The 16,166-nt window shown below is 40.2% G+C and overlaps 1 non-coding gene across 1 annotated transcript; it reads right to left on the bottom strand.

The window, feature by feature from the left end:
• Nucleotides 1-282: 282 nt before the first annotated feature.
• Nucleotides 283-355, bottom strand: TRNAE-CUC (transfer RNA glutamic acid (anticodon CUC)). Its single transcript has one exon. It is a non-coding gene; the product is annotated as a tRNA-Glu (tRNA).
• Nucleotides 356-16,166: the final 15,811 nt, after the last annotated feature.

The raw sequence follows: 16,166 nt of genomic DNA, 5'->3' as shown, positions 1-16,166 counted from the left end.
GGAATTTATGATTCATGATAAGGGGGTGTTGAAGTCTACCGCTATAGTAGTGGATTCATTTCTCCTTGCAGGTCTATCGGTTTTTTTAAAAAATAATTTATTTATTTATTTTGGCTGTACCAGGTCTTAGTTGTGGCATGTGGGATCTTTGTTGAGGCATGCAGGATCTTTTGGTTGCAGGATGCAGGATCTTGTGGTTGTGGCACACAGACTTCTTAGCTGCGGCATTTGGGCTATTAGTTGCGGCATGAGGGCTTTTAGTTGTGGCATGTGGGATCTTAGTTCCCCAGCCAGGGATCGAACCTGGGCCCCCTGCATTGAGAGTGCAGAGTCTTACCCAGTGGACCACCAGGGAATTCCCTCTGTCCGTTTTTGCCTTGTATATTTTGCCCCTCTGTTGTTACACACATACACGTGAAGGATTGCTATGTCTTCTTGGAGACGTGGCCCCTATATAATTATGTACTGCCCTTCCTCATTCCTGTGAGTTTTCATTGCTCTGCAGTCTGCTTTGTCTGAAATTAATATAGCTATGCCAGTTTTCTTTTGTTTGGTGTTGGCATGGTATATGTTTCTCCCTCCATCCTTTTACTTTTATCTATCTCTGTGTTTATATTCAAAGTGTGCTTCTTGTAGACAACATATAATTAGGTCTTATTTTATTATCTACTATGACAGTTTGTGTCTTTCCATGTGGTATTTAGACCACTGATGCTTAAAATGATTGATACAGTTGGATTAATATCTACCATATTTTTTACTATTTTCTTACTATTTCTTTATTTACTTTGGCTCCGCCAGGTCTTAGTTGCAGCATGAGGGATCTTTAGTTGTGGCATGTGAACTCTTAGTTGCAGCATGCATGTGGGATCTAGTTCCCTGACCAGGGATCGAACCCAGGCCCCCTGCATTGGGAGTGTGGAGTCTTAGCCAGTGGACCACCAGGGAAGTCCCCACTTTAAAAGTTTTATCCTGCTTGGTATTCTCTGAGCTTCCTGAATCTGTGCCTTTGGTGTCTATCATTAATTATGGGAAGATCTCATTAATTAACTGAGATCTTCAGTTATTTCTCCTGTTCCTTTCTGTCTTCTCCTTCAGATATTTCCATTATGTTTATGTTACACCTTTTGTTAATTGTTCCAGAGTCTGTTCTTTTTGATCTTTATTTTCCCTTTGCATTTCATATTAGAAGATTCTATTGGCATTTCTTCAAGCTCACTGATTGTTTCCTCAGACATTTCCAGTCTACTGATGAACCCCTCAAAGGCACTCTTCATTTCTGTTACAGTGTTTTCTATTTATTGCATTCCCCTGTGATTCTTAGGGTTTTCACCTCTGTTTACATTACCAATCTGTTCTTTTTTTAAAAAAAACATTTTTATTAGAGTATAATTGCTTTACAATGGTGTTTTAGTTTCTGCTTTATAACAAAGTGAATCAGTTATACATATACGTATGTTTCCATATCTCTTCCCTCTTGTGTCTCCCTCCCTCCCACCCTGCCTATCCCATCCGTCTAGGTGGTCACAAACCACCGAGCTGATCTCCCTGTGCTATGCAGCTGCTTCCCACTAGCTATTTATTTTACGTTTGGTAGTGTATATATGTCCATGCCACTTCTCACTTTGTCACAGCTTACCCTTCCCCCTCCCCATATCCTCAAGTCCATTCTCTAGTAGGTCTGTGTCTTTATTGCCATCTTACCCCTAGGTTCTTCATGACCTTTTTTTTCCCCTTAGATTCCACATATCTGTGTTAGCATATGGTATTTGTTTTTCTCTTTCTGACTTACTTCACTCTGTATGAAAGAATCTAGGTCCATCCACCTCACTACAAATAACTCAATTTCATTTCCTTTTATGGCTGAGTAATATTCCATTGCATATATGTGCCACATCTTCTTTATCCATTCATCTCTTGCTGGACACTTAGGTTGCTTCCATGTCCTGGCTATTGTAAATAGAGCTGCAGTGAACGTTTTGGTACATGACTCTTTTTGAATTACGGTTTTCTCAGGGTATATGTCCAGCAGTGGGATTGCTGGGTCTTATGGTAGTTCTATTTTTAGTTTTTTAAGGAACCTCCATACTGTTCTCCATAGTGGCTGTATCAATTTACATTCCCACCAGCAGTGCAAGAGTGTTCTCTTTTCTCCACACCCTCTCCAGCATTTATTGTTTGTAGATATTTTGATGATGGCCATTCTGACTGGTGTGAGATGATATCTCATTGTAGTTTTGATTTGCATTTCTCTAATGATTAATGATGTTGAGCATTCTTTGATGTGTTTGTTGGCAATCTGTATATCTTCTTTGGAGAAATGTCTATTTAGGTCTTCTGCCCATTTTTGGATTGGGTTGTTTGCTTTTTGTTATTGAGCTACATGAGCTGCTTGTAAATTTTGGAGATTAATCCTTTGTCAGTTGCTTCATTTGCAAATATTTTCTCCCATTCTGAGGGTTGTCTTTTAGTCTTGTTTATGGTTTGCTTTGCTGTGCAAAAGCTTTAAAGTTTCATTAGGTCCCATTTGTTTATTTTTGTTTTTATTTCCATTTCTCTAGGAGGCGGGTCAAAAAGGATCTTGCTGTGATTAATGTCATAGAATGTTCTGCCTATGTTTTCCACTAAGAGTTTGATAGTGTCTGGCCTTACATTTAGGTCTTTAATCCATTTTGAGTTTATTTTTGTGTATGGTGTTAGGGAGTGTTCTAATTTCATTCTTCTACATGTACCTGTCCAGTTTTCCCAGCACCACTTATTGAAGAGGCTGTCTTTTCTCCACTGTATATTTTTGCCTCCTTTATCAAAGATAAGGTGACCATATGTGCGTGGGTTTATCTCTGGGTTTCTATCCTGTTCCATTGATCTATATTTCTGTTTTTGTGCCAGTACCATACCGTCTTGATTACTGTAGCTTTGTAGTATAGACTGAAGTCAGAGAGCCTGATTCCTCCAGCTCCATTTTTCGTTCTCAAGATTGCTTTGTCTGTTCGGGGTCTTTTGTGTTTCCATACAAATTGTGAAATTATTTGCTCTAGCTCTGTGAAAAATGCTAGTGGTAGTTTGATAGGGATTGCATTGAATCTGTAGATTGCTTTGGGTAGTAGAGTCATTTTCACAATGTTGATTCTTCCAATCCAAGAATATGGTATATCTCTACATCTATTTGTATCATCTTTAATTTCTTTCATCAGTGTCTTATAATTTTCTGCATACAGCTCTTTTGTCTCCTTAGGTAGGTTTATTCCTAGATATTTTATTCTTTTTGTTGTAGTGGTAAATGGGAGTGTTTTCTTAATTTCACTTTCAGATTTTTCATCATTAGTGTATAGGAATGCCAGAGATTTCTGTGCATTAATTTTGTATCCTGCTACTCTACCAAATTCATTGATTAACTCTAGTAGTTTTCTGGTAGCATCTTTAGGATTCTCTATATGTAGTATCATGTCATCTGCAAACAGTGACAGCTTTACTTCTTCTTTTCCAATTTGTATTCCTTTTATTTCTTTTTCTTCTCTGATTGCTGTGGCTAAAACTTGCAAAACTATGTTGAATAATAGTGGTGAGAGTGGGCAACCTTGTCTTGTTCCTGATCTTAGTGGATATGGTTTCAGTTTTTCACCGTTGAGGATGATGTTGGCTGTGTGTTTGTCATATATGGCCTTTATTATGTTGAGGAAAGTTCCCTCTATGCCTACTTTCTGCAGGGTTTTTATCATAAATGGGTTTTGACTTTTGTCGAAAGCTTTCTCTGCATCTATTGAGATGATCATATGGTTTTTCTCTTTCAATTTGTTAATATGGTGTATCACGTTGATTGATATGCATATATTGAAGAATCCTTGCATTCCTGGAATGAACCCCAATTGATCATGTTGTACGATCCTTTTAATGTACTGTTGGATTCTGTTTGCTAGTATTTTGTTGAGGATTTTTGCATCTGTGTTCATCAGTGATATTGACCTGCAGTTTTCTTTGTGACATCTTTGTCTGGTTTTGGTATCAGGGTGATGGTGGCCTCATAGAATGAGTTTGGAAGTGTTCCTCCCTCTGCTATATTTTGGAAGAGTTTGAGAAGGATAGGTGTTATCTCTTCTCCAAATGTTTGATAGAATTTGCCTGTGAAGCCATCTGGTCCTGGGCTTTTGTTTGTTGGAAGATTTTTAATCACAGTTTCAATTTCAGTCGTTGTGATTGGTCTGTTCATATTTTCTATTTCTTCCTGGTTCAGTCTCAGCAGGTTGTGCATTTCTAAGAATTTGTCCATTTCTTACAGGTTGTCCATTTTATTGGCGTAGAGTTGCTTGTAGTAATCTCTCATGATCCTTTGTATTTCTGCAGTGTCAGTTGTTACTTCTCGTTTTTCATTTCTAATTCTATTGATTTGAGTCTTCTCCCTTTTTTTCTTGTTGAGTCTGGCTAATGGTTTATCAATTTTGTTTATCCTTTCAAAGAACCAGCATTTAGTTTTATTGATCTTTGCTATCGTTTCCTTCATTTCTTTTTCATTTATTTCTGATCTGATCATTATGATTTCTTTCCTTCTGCTAACTTTGAGGTTTTTTTTGTTCTTCTTTCTCTAATTGCTTTAGGTGCAAGGTTAGGTTGTTTATTCGAGATGTTTCCTGTTTCTTAAGGTAGGATTGTATTGCTATAAACTTCCCTCTTAGAACTGCTGTTGCTGCATCCCATAGGTTTTCGGCTGTCGTGTCTCCATTGTCATTTGTTTCTAGGTATTTTTTGATTTCCTCTTTGATTTCTTCAGTGATCACTTGGTTATTAAGTAGTGTATTGTTTAGCTTCCATGTGTTTGTATTTTTTACAGATCTTTTCCTGTAATTTATATCTACTCTCATAGCGTTGTGGTTGGAAAAGATACTTTATACGATTTCCATTTTCTTAAATTTACCAAGGCTTGATTTGTGACCCAACATATGATCTATCCTGGAGAATGTTCCATGAGCACTTGAGAAAAATGTGTATTCTGTTGGTTTTGGATGGCATGTCCTATAAACATCAATTAAGTTCATCTTGTTTAATGTATCATTTAAAGCTTGTTTTCTTATTTATTTTCATTTTGGGTGATCTGTCCATTGGTGAAAGTGGGGTGTTAAAGTCCCCTACTATGATTGTGTTACTGTCAGTTTCCCCTTTTGTGGCTGTTAGTATTTGCCTTATGTATTGAGGTGCTCCTATGTTGGGTGCATAAATATTTACAATTGTTATATTTTCTTCTTGGATCAATCCCTTGATCATTATGTAATGTCCTTCTTTGTCTCTTCTAATAGTCTTTATTTTAAAGTCTATTTTGTCTGATATGAGAATTGCTACTCCAGCTTTCTTTTGATTTCCATTTGCATGGAATATCTTTTTCCATCCCCTCACTTTCAGGCTGTATGTGTCCCTAGGTCTGAAGTGGGTCTCTTTTAGACACCATTTATATGGATCTTGTTTATGTATCCATTCAGCCAGTCTGTGTCTTTTGGTGGGAGCATTTAACCCATTTACATTTAAGGTAATTATCGATATGTATGTTCCTATTCCCATTTTCTTAATTGTTTTGGGTTTGTTATTGTAGGTCTTTTCCTTCTCTTCTATTTCTTGCCTAGAGAATTCCTTTAGCATTTGTTGTAAAGCTGGTTTGGTGGTGCTGAACTCTCTCAGCTTTTGCTTGTCTGTAAAGGTTTTAATTTCTCCATCAGATCTGAATGTGATCCTTGCTGGGTAGAGTAATCTTGGCTGTAGGTTTTTCTCCATCACCTTAAGTATGTCCTGCCAGTCCTTTCTGGCTTGCAGAGTTTCTGCTGGAAGATCAGCTGTTAACCTTATGGGGATTCCCTTGTGTGTTATTTGTTGTTTTTCCCTTGCTGCTTTTAATATGTTTTCTTTGTATTTAATTTTTGATAGTTTGATTAATATGTGTCTTGGCGAGTTTATCCTTGGATTTATCTTGTATGGGACTCTATGTGCTTCCTGGACTTGAACTATTTACTTTCCCATATTAGGGAAGTTTTCAACTATAATCTCTTCAAATATTTTCAGTCCCTTTCTTTTTCTCTTCTTCTGGGACCCCTATAATTCGAATGTTGGTGCGTTTAATGTTGTCCCAGAAGTCTCTGGGACTGTCCTCAGTTCTTTTTATTCTTTTTTCTTTATTCTGCTCTGCAGTAGTTATTTCCACTATTTTATCTTCCAGGTCACTCATCCGTTCTTCTGCCTCAGTTATTCTGCTATTGATACATTGTAGAGTATTTTTAATTTCATTTATTGTGTTGTTCTTCATTGCTTGTTTCCTCTTTAGTTCTTCTAGGTCCTTGTTAAATGTTTCTTGCATTTTCTCTATTCTATTTCCAAGATTTTGGATCATCTTTACTATCATTATTCTGAATTCTTTTTCAGGTAGATTGCCTATTTCCTCTTCATTTGTTAGGTCTGGTGGGTTTTTTTTTTATCTTGCTCCTTTATCTGCTCTGTGTTTTTCTGTCTTCTTATTTTGCTTATTTTACTGTGTTTGGGGTCTCCTTTTTGCAGGCTGCAGGTTCGTAGTTCCTTTTGTTTTTGGTGTTTGTCCCCAGTGGCTAAGGTTGGTCAGTGGGTTTTGTAGGCTTCCTGGTGGAGGGGAGTAGTGCCTTGTTTCTGGTGGATGAGGCTGGATCTTGTGTTTCTGGTGGGCAGGTCCATGTCTGGTGGTGTGTTTTGGGGTGTCTGTGGCCTTATTATGATTTTAGGCAGCCTCTCTGCTAATGGAGGGGGCTGTATTCCTGTCTTGCTAGTTGTTTGGCATAGGGTGTCCAGCACTGTAGCTTGCTGGTCATTGAGTGAAGCTGGTTGTTGGTGTTGAGATAGAGATCTCTGGGAGATTTTTGCCATTTGATATTACGTGGAGCTGGGAGGTCTCTTGTGGACCGGTGTCCTGAAGTTGGCTCTCCCACCTCAGAGGCACAGCCCTGACTTCTGGCTGGAGCACCTAGAGCCTTTCATCCACATGGCCCAGAATAAAAGGGAGAAAAAATAGAAAAGAGGACAAAATAAAATAAAATAAAAGATAAAATAAAGTTATTAAAGTAAAAAATAATTATTAAGAAAAAATTTTAAAAAGTAAAAAAAAGACAGACAGAACGCTAGGAAAATTGGTGAAAGCAAAAGCTATACAGAGAAAATCTCACAGAGAAGCGTACACATACACACTCACAAAAAGAAGAAAAGGGGAAAAAATAATATATCTTGCTCCCAAAGGCCACCTCCTCAATTTGGGATGATTCGTTGTCTATTCAGGTATTCCACAGATGCAGGGTGCATCAAGTTGATTGTGGAGATTTAATCCGCTGCTTCTGAGGCTGCTGGGTGGGATTTCCCTTTCTCTTCTTTGTTCACACAGCTCCCGGGGTTCAGCTTTGGATTTGGCTCCACCTCTGCGTGTAGGTCACCTGAGGGTGTCTGTTCTTCGCTCAGACTGGACGGGGTTAAAGGAGCAGCTGGTTTGGCGGCTCTGGCTCACTCAGGACAGGGGGGAGGGAGGGGTACAGATGCAGGGCGAGCCTGCGGCGGCAGAGACCAGCATGACGGTGCACCAGCCTGAGGCGCACCGTGCGTTCTCCTAGGGAAGTTGTCCCTGGATCACGGGACCCTGGCAGTGGCGGGCTGCACAGGCTCCCAGGAGGGGAGGTGTGGATAGTGACCTGTGCTCGCACACAGGCTTCTTGGTGGCTGCAGCAGCAGCCTTAGCGTCTCATGCCCGTCTCTGGGGTCCGCGCTTTTAGCCACAGCTCGCGCCCCTCTCTGGAGCTCCTTTAAGCAACGCTCTTAATCCCCTCTCCTTGCGCACCAGGAAACATAGGGAAAAGAAAAAGTCTCTTGCCTCTTCAGCAGGTCCAGACTTTTTCCCGGACTCCCTCCCAGCTAGCTGTGGCGCACTAGCCCCCTTCAGGCTGTGTTCACGCTGCCAACCCCAGTCCTCTCCCTGGGATCTGACCGAAGTCTGAGCCTCAGCTTCCAGCCCCTGCCCGCCCCGGCGGGTGAGCAGACAAGCCTCTCGGGCTGGTGAGTGCTGGCCGGCACCGATCCTCTGTGCGGGAATCTCTTCACTTTGCCCTCCGCACCCCTGTTGCTGTTCTGTCCTCCGTGGCTCCGAAGCTTCCCCCCTCTGCCACCCGCAGTCTCCGCCCGCGAAGGAGCTTCTAGTGTATGGAAACCTTTCCTCCTTCAGAGCTCCCTCCCACTGGTGCAGGTCCCATCCCTATTCTTTTGTCTCTGTTTTTTCTTTTTTCTTTTGCCCTACCCAGGTACGTGGGGGAGTTTCTGGCCTTTTGGGAGGTCTGAGGTCTTTTACCAGCGTTCAGTGGGTGTTCTATAGGAGCAGTGCCACGTGTAGATGTATTTCTGATGTATCTGTGGGGAGGAAGGTGATCTCCACGTCTCACTCTTCCGCCATCTTCTCAAATCCCCTACCCATCTGTTCTTGTATGACATCCACTCTTTCCATTAGAGCCTATATATAGCATGTTAATCACGGTCTGATAATTCCAACATCTTTGCTAAATCTGAATCTGGTTCTTTGCTTGCCCCGTCTCTTCAAACTTTGTTTTTTACGTCTTTTGGTAGACGTTTAAATTTGTTGTTGGAAGCTGCACCTGATATACTACGTGAAAGGAACTGAGTTAAATAGGACTTTACTGTAAGCTTTTACATTTCTCCTAGAGTTTCAGCTATGTTTACCATTTGCTGTAGGTGTCAGAGGCTGAAATATCCTCTTCAGTCAGCACCGTTACAATAAACCAGAGCCCTGTGGGAGTGACCGTATTGGTCTAAATGTCTGGTATAGGAGGGCTTCTGCTAATAAGGTGCCAGTAAGGCTGATCACAACAAAGTAGTGGGTACTGAAGGCTGGGGGTTGAGTCTAATGCCTCCAAAAGGAGGAAGAACTGTTTAGAAGACCATGCATTAATTTTGCAATGTTAACATGGTCTGTCTAAGCAAGGCTTTCTGGCATTCTGTGAGAGCTGTAGCCTGAGGTTGTCAGGGAGGTAAAAGTTCCACCATATGCTTTTTTAAAAGAGCCCAGTGTTGCATATTTTAAGAAATTAATTGAACACAACAAAATGGTCAGAACACTGAAGGCAATAAGGAGTATCTTGGTGGGTTCTTGCCTTTTGGCTTCAGAAGTGGCGTCTGGTGACATAGATGAGTAATATGCCTGTACAAGCATCTATCATGGTCAGAGCATAATGAGTAGCTCCTGAAGAGGGGTGAAGGGTCCTGTAAAGTCTATTTGCCATCAGCTGTAGGAGCCCCACCCTTAGTCTTGGAAGTTAAACCGATCAATTTTATTGCCAGTGGAATTTTAAAATGTGGAATAAGCTACATTTGTAAGTTAGCCAAGGCAGAGGGGGTCCTGGCATTCTATCTAGACCTTTAGGGCAGAGGCCTGTCAATGTTTTTTATATTTTATGGGCCTCCTGGGCCAAGGTTATAGCATCAGGTCCGAGGTGTAGGCATGTGTCTCAGAAACTCAGGTCAGTTTATTGGCTTGAGTATTGAAATGGGCCTTTGAAGCGTGAGGTTTATTACGTGCATGGATGTGTCTGACCTTGACTTATATTTGGGTAATTGTGAGGCAAGATATTATGAGTTCTTTATCCCTAAAGGGTTGACTTTGGATAAGAAGGTCTTGGTGGTGGTTGAACCAGACAGCTAGACCATTGGCAATGGCCTAAAAATTTGCAAAAAAGGGTGCAGATGCACCTGACTGTTGGCCAGGACATCCTCTAGTGCTAGAATGATTTCCAGGAGTTTGATTAATTGTGCTGATGCTTGGGTCCCTTCTTTGAATGGGGATGGTGGTTTGTTTTTTTTTTTAGGGATAGAAAGCAGCAGCTCTCCAGTGGACTCCTGATTGTGCTTGAAGCAACCGTCCATAAAACATACAAACCCTCCTGGTCACTCAGGTGATCTCAGAAGGCTTCTCAAGGGGCCATTGGGTCTAGAAAAAGGGAGACCTTCTCAGAGCCATTGCATCAAACTGAGGACAAGGGAAACACTTTCTCCTGTTGGTGGAATATGCCAGAAAGCCATGTTTCACTCTCTCTGCAAGTATTGTTATCTTTTCAATGAAGTGGTCTCTGTGGTGAAGCAAGCCTGAAGGGTGCTGCCTCATGACTCAAGGCAAAATGGGTAGCCAGCTGTACGTGGTCTTCAGCTCAGGGCCTGTGAGAGCCTCCAACTCCAGAAGGTCGAGTGGGTGGCAGTGGCTGTTCTAATTGGTGCAGCACTAGGGGGAGGAGCAGAGTTTCTTGCAGCCGAGTGCCCTGAGCAGTCTGTGGCCAGCATGGTATTTAGGCTCTGGGAGGTGTGACAGGCAGGCTTTGGATGTGGGGAGGGAAATACTCATAGAGTGCCCGTTGTCCCAACGGATTTTAGAACTGTCGCCCCACCCAAAGTTGATTTCACTAGTAACTTGTTAGTGGAGCTGCTAATTGTGACAGTGGGGGCTGTTGATGCTGAGAGACATGTGCCCCATGACATGATTTCTTTTTTTTAACATCTTTATTGGAGTATAATTGCTTTACAATGGTGTGTTAATTTCGGCTTTATAACAAAGTGAATCAGTTATACATATACATCTGTTCCCATATCTCTTCCCTCTTGCATCTCCCTCCCTCCCACTCTCCCTATCCCACCCCTGTAGGTGGTCACAAACCACCTAGCTGATCTCCCTGTGCTATGTGGCTGCTTCCCACTAGCTATCTATTTTACATTTGGTAGTGCCATTCTCTCACTTTGTCCCAGCTTACCTTTCCCCCTCCCCATATACTCAAGTCCATTCTCTAGTAGGTCTGTGTCTTTATTCCCATCTTACCCCTACGTTCTTCATGACCTTTTTTTATTTTTTCTTAGATTCCATATATATGTGTTAGCATACGGTATTTGTCTTTCTCTTTCTGACTTACTTCACTCTGTGTGACTCTAGGTCCATCCACCTCACTACAAATAACTCAATTTCGTTTCTTTTAATGGCTGAGTAATATTCCATTGTATATATGTGCCACATCTTCTTTATCCATTCATCCGATGGTGGACACTTTGGTTGCTCCATCTCCTGGATATTGTAAATAGAGCTGCAGTGGACATTTTGGTACATGACTCTTTTTGAATTATGGTTTTCTCAGGGTATATGCCCAGTAGTGGGATTGCTGGGTCATATGGTAGTTCTATTTGTATTTTTTTAAGGAACCTCCATACTGTTCTCCATAGTAGCTGTACCAATTCACATACCCACCAGCAGTGCAAGAGTGTTCCCTTTTCTCCATACCCTCTCCAGCATTTATTGTTTCTAGATTTTTTGATGATGGCCATTCTGACCGGTGTGAGATGATATCATATTGTAGTTTTGATTTGCATTTCTCTAATGATGTTGAGCATTCTTTCATGTGCTTGTTGGCAATCTGTATATCTTCTTTGGAGAAATGTCTTTTTAGGTCTTCTGCCCATTTTTGGATTGGGTTGTTTTTTTGTTATTGAGCTGCATGAGCTGCTTGTAAATTTAGATTAATCCTTTGTCAGTTGCTTCATTTGCAAATATTTTCTCCCATTCTGAGGGTTGTCTTTTGGTCTTGTTTGTGGTTTGCTTTGCTGTGCAAAAGCTTTTAAGTTTCATGAGGTCCCATTTATTTTTGTTTTTATTTCCATTTCTCTAGGAGGCGGGTCAAAAAGGATCTTGCTGTGATTAATGTCATAGAGTGTTCTGCCTATGTTTCCCTCTAAGAGTTTGATAGTTTCTGGCCTTATATTTAGGTCTTTAATCCATTTTGAGTTTATTTTTGTGTATGGTGTTAGGGAGTGTTCTAATCTCATACTTTTACATGTACCTGTCCAGTTTTCCCAGCACCACTTATTGAAGAGGCTGTCTTTTCTCCACTGTACATTCCTGCTTCCTTTATCAAAGATAAGGTGACCATATGTGCGTGGGTTTGTCTCTGGGCTTTCTATCCTGTTCCATTGATCTATATTTCTGTTTTTGTGCCAGTACCATACTGTCTTGATTACTGTAGCTTTATAGTATAGTCTGAACTCAGGGAGCCTGATTCCTCCAGCTCCGTTTTTCATTCTCAAGATTGCTTTGTCTATTCGGGGTCTTTTGTGTTTCCATACAAATTGTGAAATTTTTTGTTCTAGTTCTGTGAAAAATGCCATTGGTAGTTTGATAGGGATTGCATTGAATCTGTAGATTGCTTTGGGTAGTAGAGTCATTTTCACAATGTTGATTCTTCCAATCCAAGAACATGGTATATGTCTCCATCTATTGTATCATCTTTAGTTTCCTTCATCAGTGTCTTATAATTTTCTGCATACAGCTCTTTTGTCTCCTTAGGTAGGTTTATTCCTAGATATTTTATTCTTGGTAAATGGTAAATTTTATTCAATGGTAAATGGGAGTGTTTTCTTAATTTCACTTTCAGATTTTTCATCATTAGTGTATAGCAATGCCAGGGATTTCTGTGCATTAATTTTGTATCCTGCTACTTTACCAAATTCATTGATCAGCTCTAGTAGTTTTCTGGTAGCATCTTTAGGATTCTCTATGTATTGTATTATGTCATCTGCAAACAGTGAATGCTTTACTTCTTTTCTGATTTTGATTCCTTTTATTTCCTTTTCTTCTCTGATTGCTGTGGCTAAAACTTCCAAAACTATGTTGAATAAGAGTGGTGAGAGTGGGCAACCTTGTCTTGTTCCTGATCTTAGTGGAAATGGTTTCAGTTTTTCACCATTGAGGACGATGTTGGCTGTGGGTTTGTCATATATGGCCTTTATCATGTTGAGGAAAGTTCCCTCTATGCCTACTTTCTGCAGAGTTTTTATCATAAATGGGGTTTGACTTTTGTTGAAAGCTTTCTCTGCATCTATTGAGATGATCATATGGTTTTTCTCTTTTAATTTGTTAATATGGTGTGTCACATTGATTGATTTGCATATATTGAAGAATCCTTGCATTCCTGGAGTAAACCCCAGTTGATCATGTTGTATGATCCTTTTAATGTGCTGTTGGATTCTGTTTGCTAGTATTTTGTTGAGGATTTTTGCATCTATGTTCATCAGTGATATTGGCCTGTAGTTTTCTTTCTTTGTGACATCTTTGTCTGATTTTGGTATCAGGGTGATGGTGGCCCCGTAGAATGAGTTTGGAAGTGTTCCTCCCTCTGCTGTATTTTGGAAGAGTTTGAGAAGGATAGGTGTTATCTCTTCTCCAGACGTTTGATAGAATTTGCCTGTGAAGCCATCTGGGCCTGGGCTTTTGTTTGTTGGAAGATTTTTAATCACAGGTTCAATTTCAGTGGTTGTGATTGGTCTGTTCCTATTTTCTGTTTCTTCCTGATTCAGTCTCTGCAGGTTGTGCATTTCTAAGAATTTGTCCATTTTTTCCAGGTTGTCCATTTTATTGGCGTAGAGTTGCTTGTAGTAATCTCTCATGATCCTTTTGTATTTCTGCAGTGTCAGTTGTTACTTCTTTTTCATTTCTAATTCTATTGATTTGAGTCTTCTCCCTTTTTTTCTTGATGAGTCTGGCTAATGGTTTATCAATTTTGTTTATCTTCTCAAAGAACCACGTTTTAGTTTAATTGATCTTTGCTATCGTTTCTTTCGTTTCTTTTTCATTTATTTCTGATCTTTATGATTTCTTTCCTTCTGCTAACTTTGGGGTTTTTTTTGTTCTTCTTTCTCTAATTGCTTTAGGTGCAAGGTTAGGTTGTTGATTCGAGATGTTTCCTGTTTCTTAAGGTAGGATTGTATTGCTATAAACTTCCCTCTTAGAACTGCTTTTGCTGCATCCCATAGGTTTTGGGTCATCTTGTCTCCATTGTCATTTGTTTCTAGGTATTTTTTGATTTCCTCTTTGATTTCTTCAGTGATCACTTGGTTATTAAGTAGTGTATTGTTTAGCCTCCATGTGTTTGTATTTTTTACAGATCTTTTCCTGTAACTGATATCTAGTCCTATAGCGTTGTGGTCGGAAAAGATAATTGATATGATTTCAGTTTTATTAAATTTACCAACGCTTGATTTGTGACCCAAGATATGATCTATCCTGGAGAATGTTCCATGAGCACTTGAGAAAAATGTGTATTCTGTTGTTTTTGGATGGCATGTCCTATAAACATCAATCAAGTCCATCTTGTTTAATGTATCATTTAAAGCCTGTGTTTCCTTATTTATTTTCATTTTGGATGATCTGTCCATTGGTGAAAGTGGGGTGTTAAAGTCCCCTAATATGAATGTGTTACTGTCAATTTCCCCTTTTATGGCTGTATTTGCTTTAGGTATTGAGGTGCTCCTATGTTGGGTGCATAAATATTTACAATTGTTATATCTTCTTCTTGGATCAATCCCTTGATCATTATGTAGTGTTCTTCTTTGTCTCTTCTAATAGTCTTTATTTTAAAGTCTATTTTGTCTGATATGAGAATTGCTACTCCAGCTTTCTCTTGATTTCCATTTGCATGGAATATCTTTTTCCATCCCCTCACTTTCAGTGTGTATGTGTCCGTAGGTCTGAAGTGGGTCTCTTGTAGACAGCATATATATGGGTGTTGTTTTTGTATCCATTCAGCCATTCTGTGTCTTTTTGTGGGAACATTTAATCCATTTACATTTTTTACAAGGTAATTATCGATATGTATGTTCCTATTCCCATTTTCCTTAATTGTTTTGGGTTTGTTATTGTAGGTCTTTTCCTTCTCTTGTGTTTCTTGCCTAGAGAAGTTCCTTTAGCAGTTGTTGTAAAGCTGGTTTGGTGGTGCTGAACCTCTCAGCTTTTGCTTGTCTGTAAAGGTTTTAATTTCTCCATCAGATCTGAGTGAGATCCTTGCTGGGTAGAGTAATCTTGGTTGTAGGTTTTTCTCCTTCATCACTTTAAATATGTCCTGCCAGTCCCTTCTGGCTTGCAGAGTTTCTGCTGGAAGATCAGCTGTTAACCTTATGGGGATTCCCTTGTGTGTTATTTGTTGTTTTTCCCTTGCTGCTTTTAATATGTTTTCTTTGTATTTAATTTTTGATAGTTTGGTTAATATGTGTCTTGGCGTGTTTCTCCTTGGATTTATCCTGTATGGGACTCTCTGTGCTTCCTGGACTTGATGAACTATTTCCTTTCCCATATTAGGGAAGTTTTCAACTATAATCTCTTCAAATATTTTCTCAGTCCCTTTCTTTTTCTCTTCTTCTTCTGGGACCCCTATAATTCGAATGTTGGTGTGTTTAATGTTGTCCCGGAGGTCTGAGACTCTCCTCAGTTCTTTTCATTCTTTTTTCTTTATTCTGCTCTGCAGTAATTTCCACTGTTTTATCTTCCAGGTCACTTATCCGTTCTTCTGCCTCAGTTATTCTGCTATTGATCCCTTCTAGAGTTTTTTTTGTGTGTGTGTGTGTTATGCGGGCCTCTCACTGTTGTGGCCTCTCCTGCTGCAGATCACAGGCTCTGGACGCGCAGGCCCAGCGGCCATGGCCCATGGACCCAGCCGCTCTGGAGCACGTGGGATCTTCCCGGACCGGCGCACGAACCCGTGTCCCCTGCATTGGTAGGCGGACTCCCAACCACTGTGCCACCACTGCGCCCTTCTAGAGTATTTTTAATTTCATTTATTGTGTTGTTCATTGTTGATTGTTTCCTCTTTAGTTCTTGTAGGTCTTTGTTAAATGTTTCTTGCATTTTGTCTATTCTATTTCCAAGATTTTGGATCATCTTTACTATCATTATTCTGAATTCTTTTTCAGGTAGACTGCATATTTCCTCTTCATTTGTTAGGTCTGGTGGTTTTTTTTTTATCTTGCTCCTTTATCTGCTTTCTGTTTTTCTGTCTTCTTATTTTGCTTATTTTACTGTGTTTGGTGTCTCCTTTTTGCAGGCTGCAGGTTCTTAGTTCCTGTTGTTTTTGGTGTCTGCCCCTAGTGGCTAAGGTTGGTTCAGTGGGTTGTGTAGGCTTTCTGGTGGAGGGGAGTAGTGCCTTTTTTCTGGTGGATGAGGCTGGATCTTGTGTTTCTGGTGGGCAGGTCCACATCTGGTGGTGTGTTTTGGGGTGTCTGTGGCCTTATTATGATTTTAGGCAGCCTCTCTGCTAATGGGTTGGGTTGTTTTCCTGTCTTGCTAGTTGTTTGGCAGAGGGTGTCCAGCACTG

Source organism: Globicephala melas, chromosome 3, assembly GCF_963455315.2.
Source record: "Globicephala melas chromosome 3, mGloMel1.2, whole genome shotgun sequence".
Lineage (NCBI taxonomy): Eukaryota > Metazoa > Chordata > Mammalia > Artiodactyla > Delphinidae > Globicephala > Globicephala melas.
The sequence above is the reverse complement of the archived record's forward strand: the minus strand, read 5'-3'. Positions and strand labels throughout refer to the sequence as shown.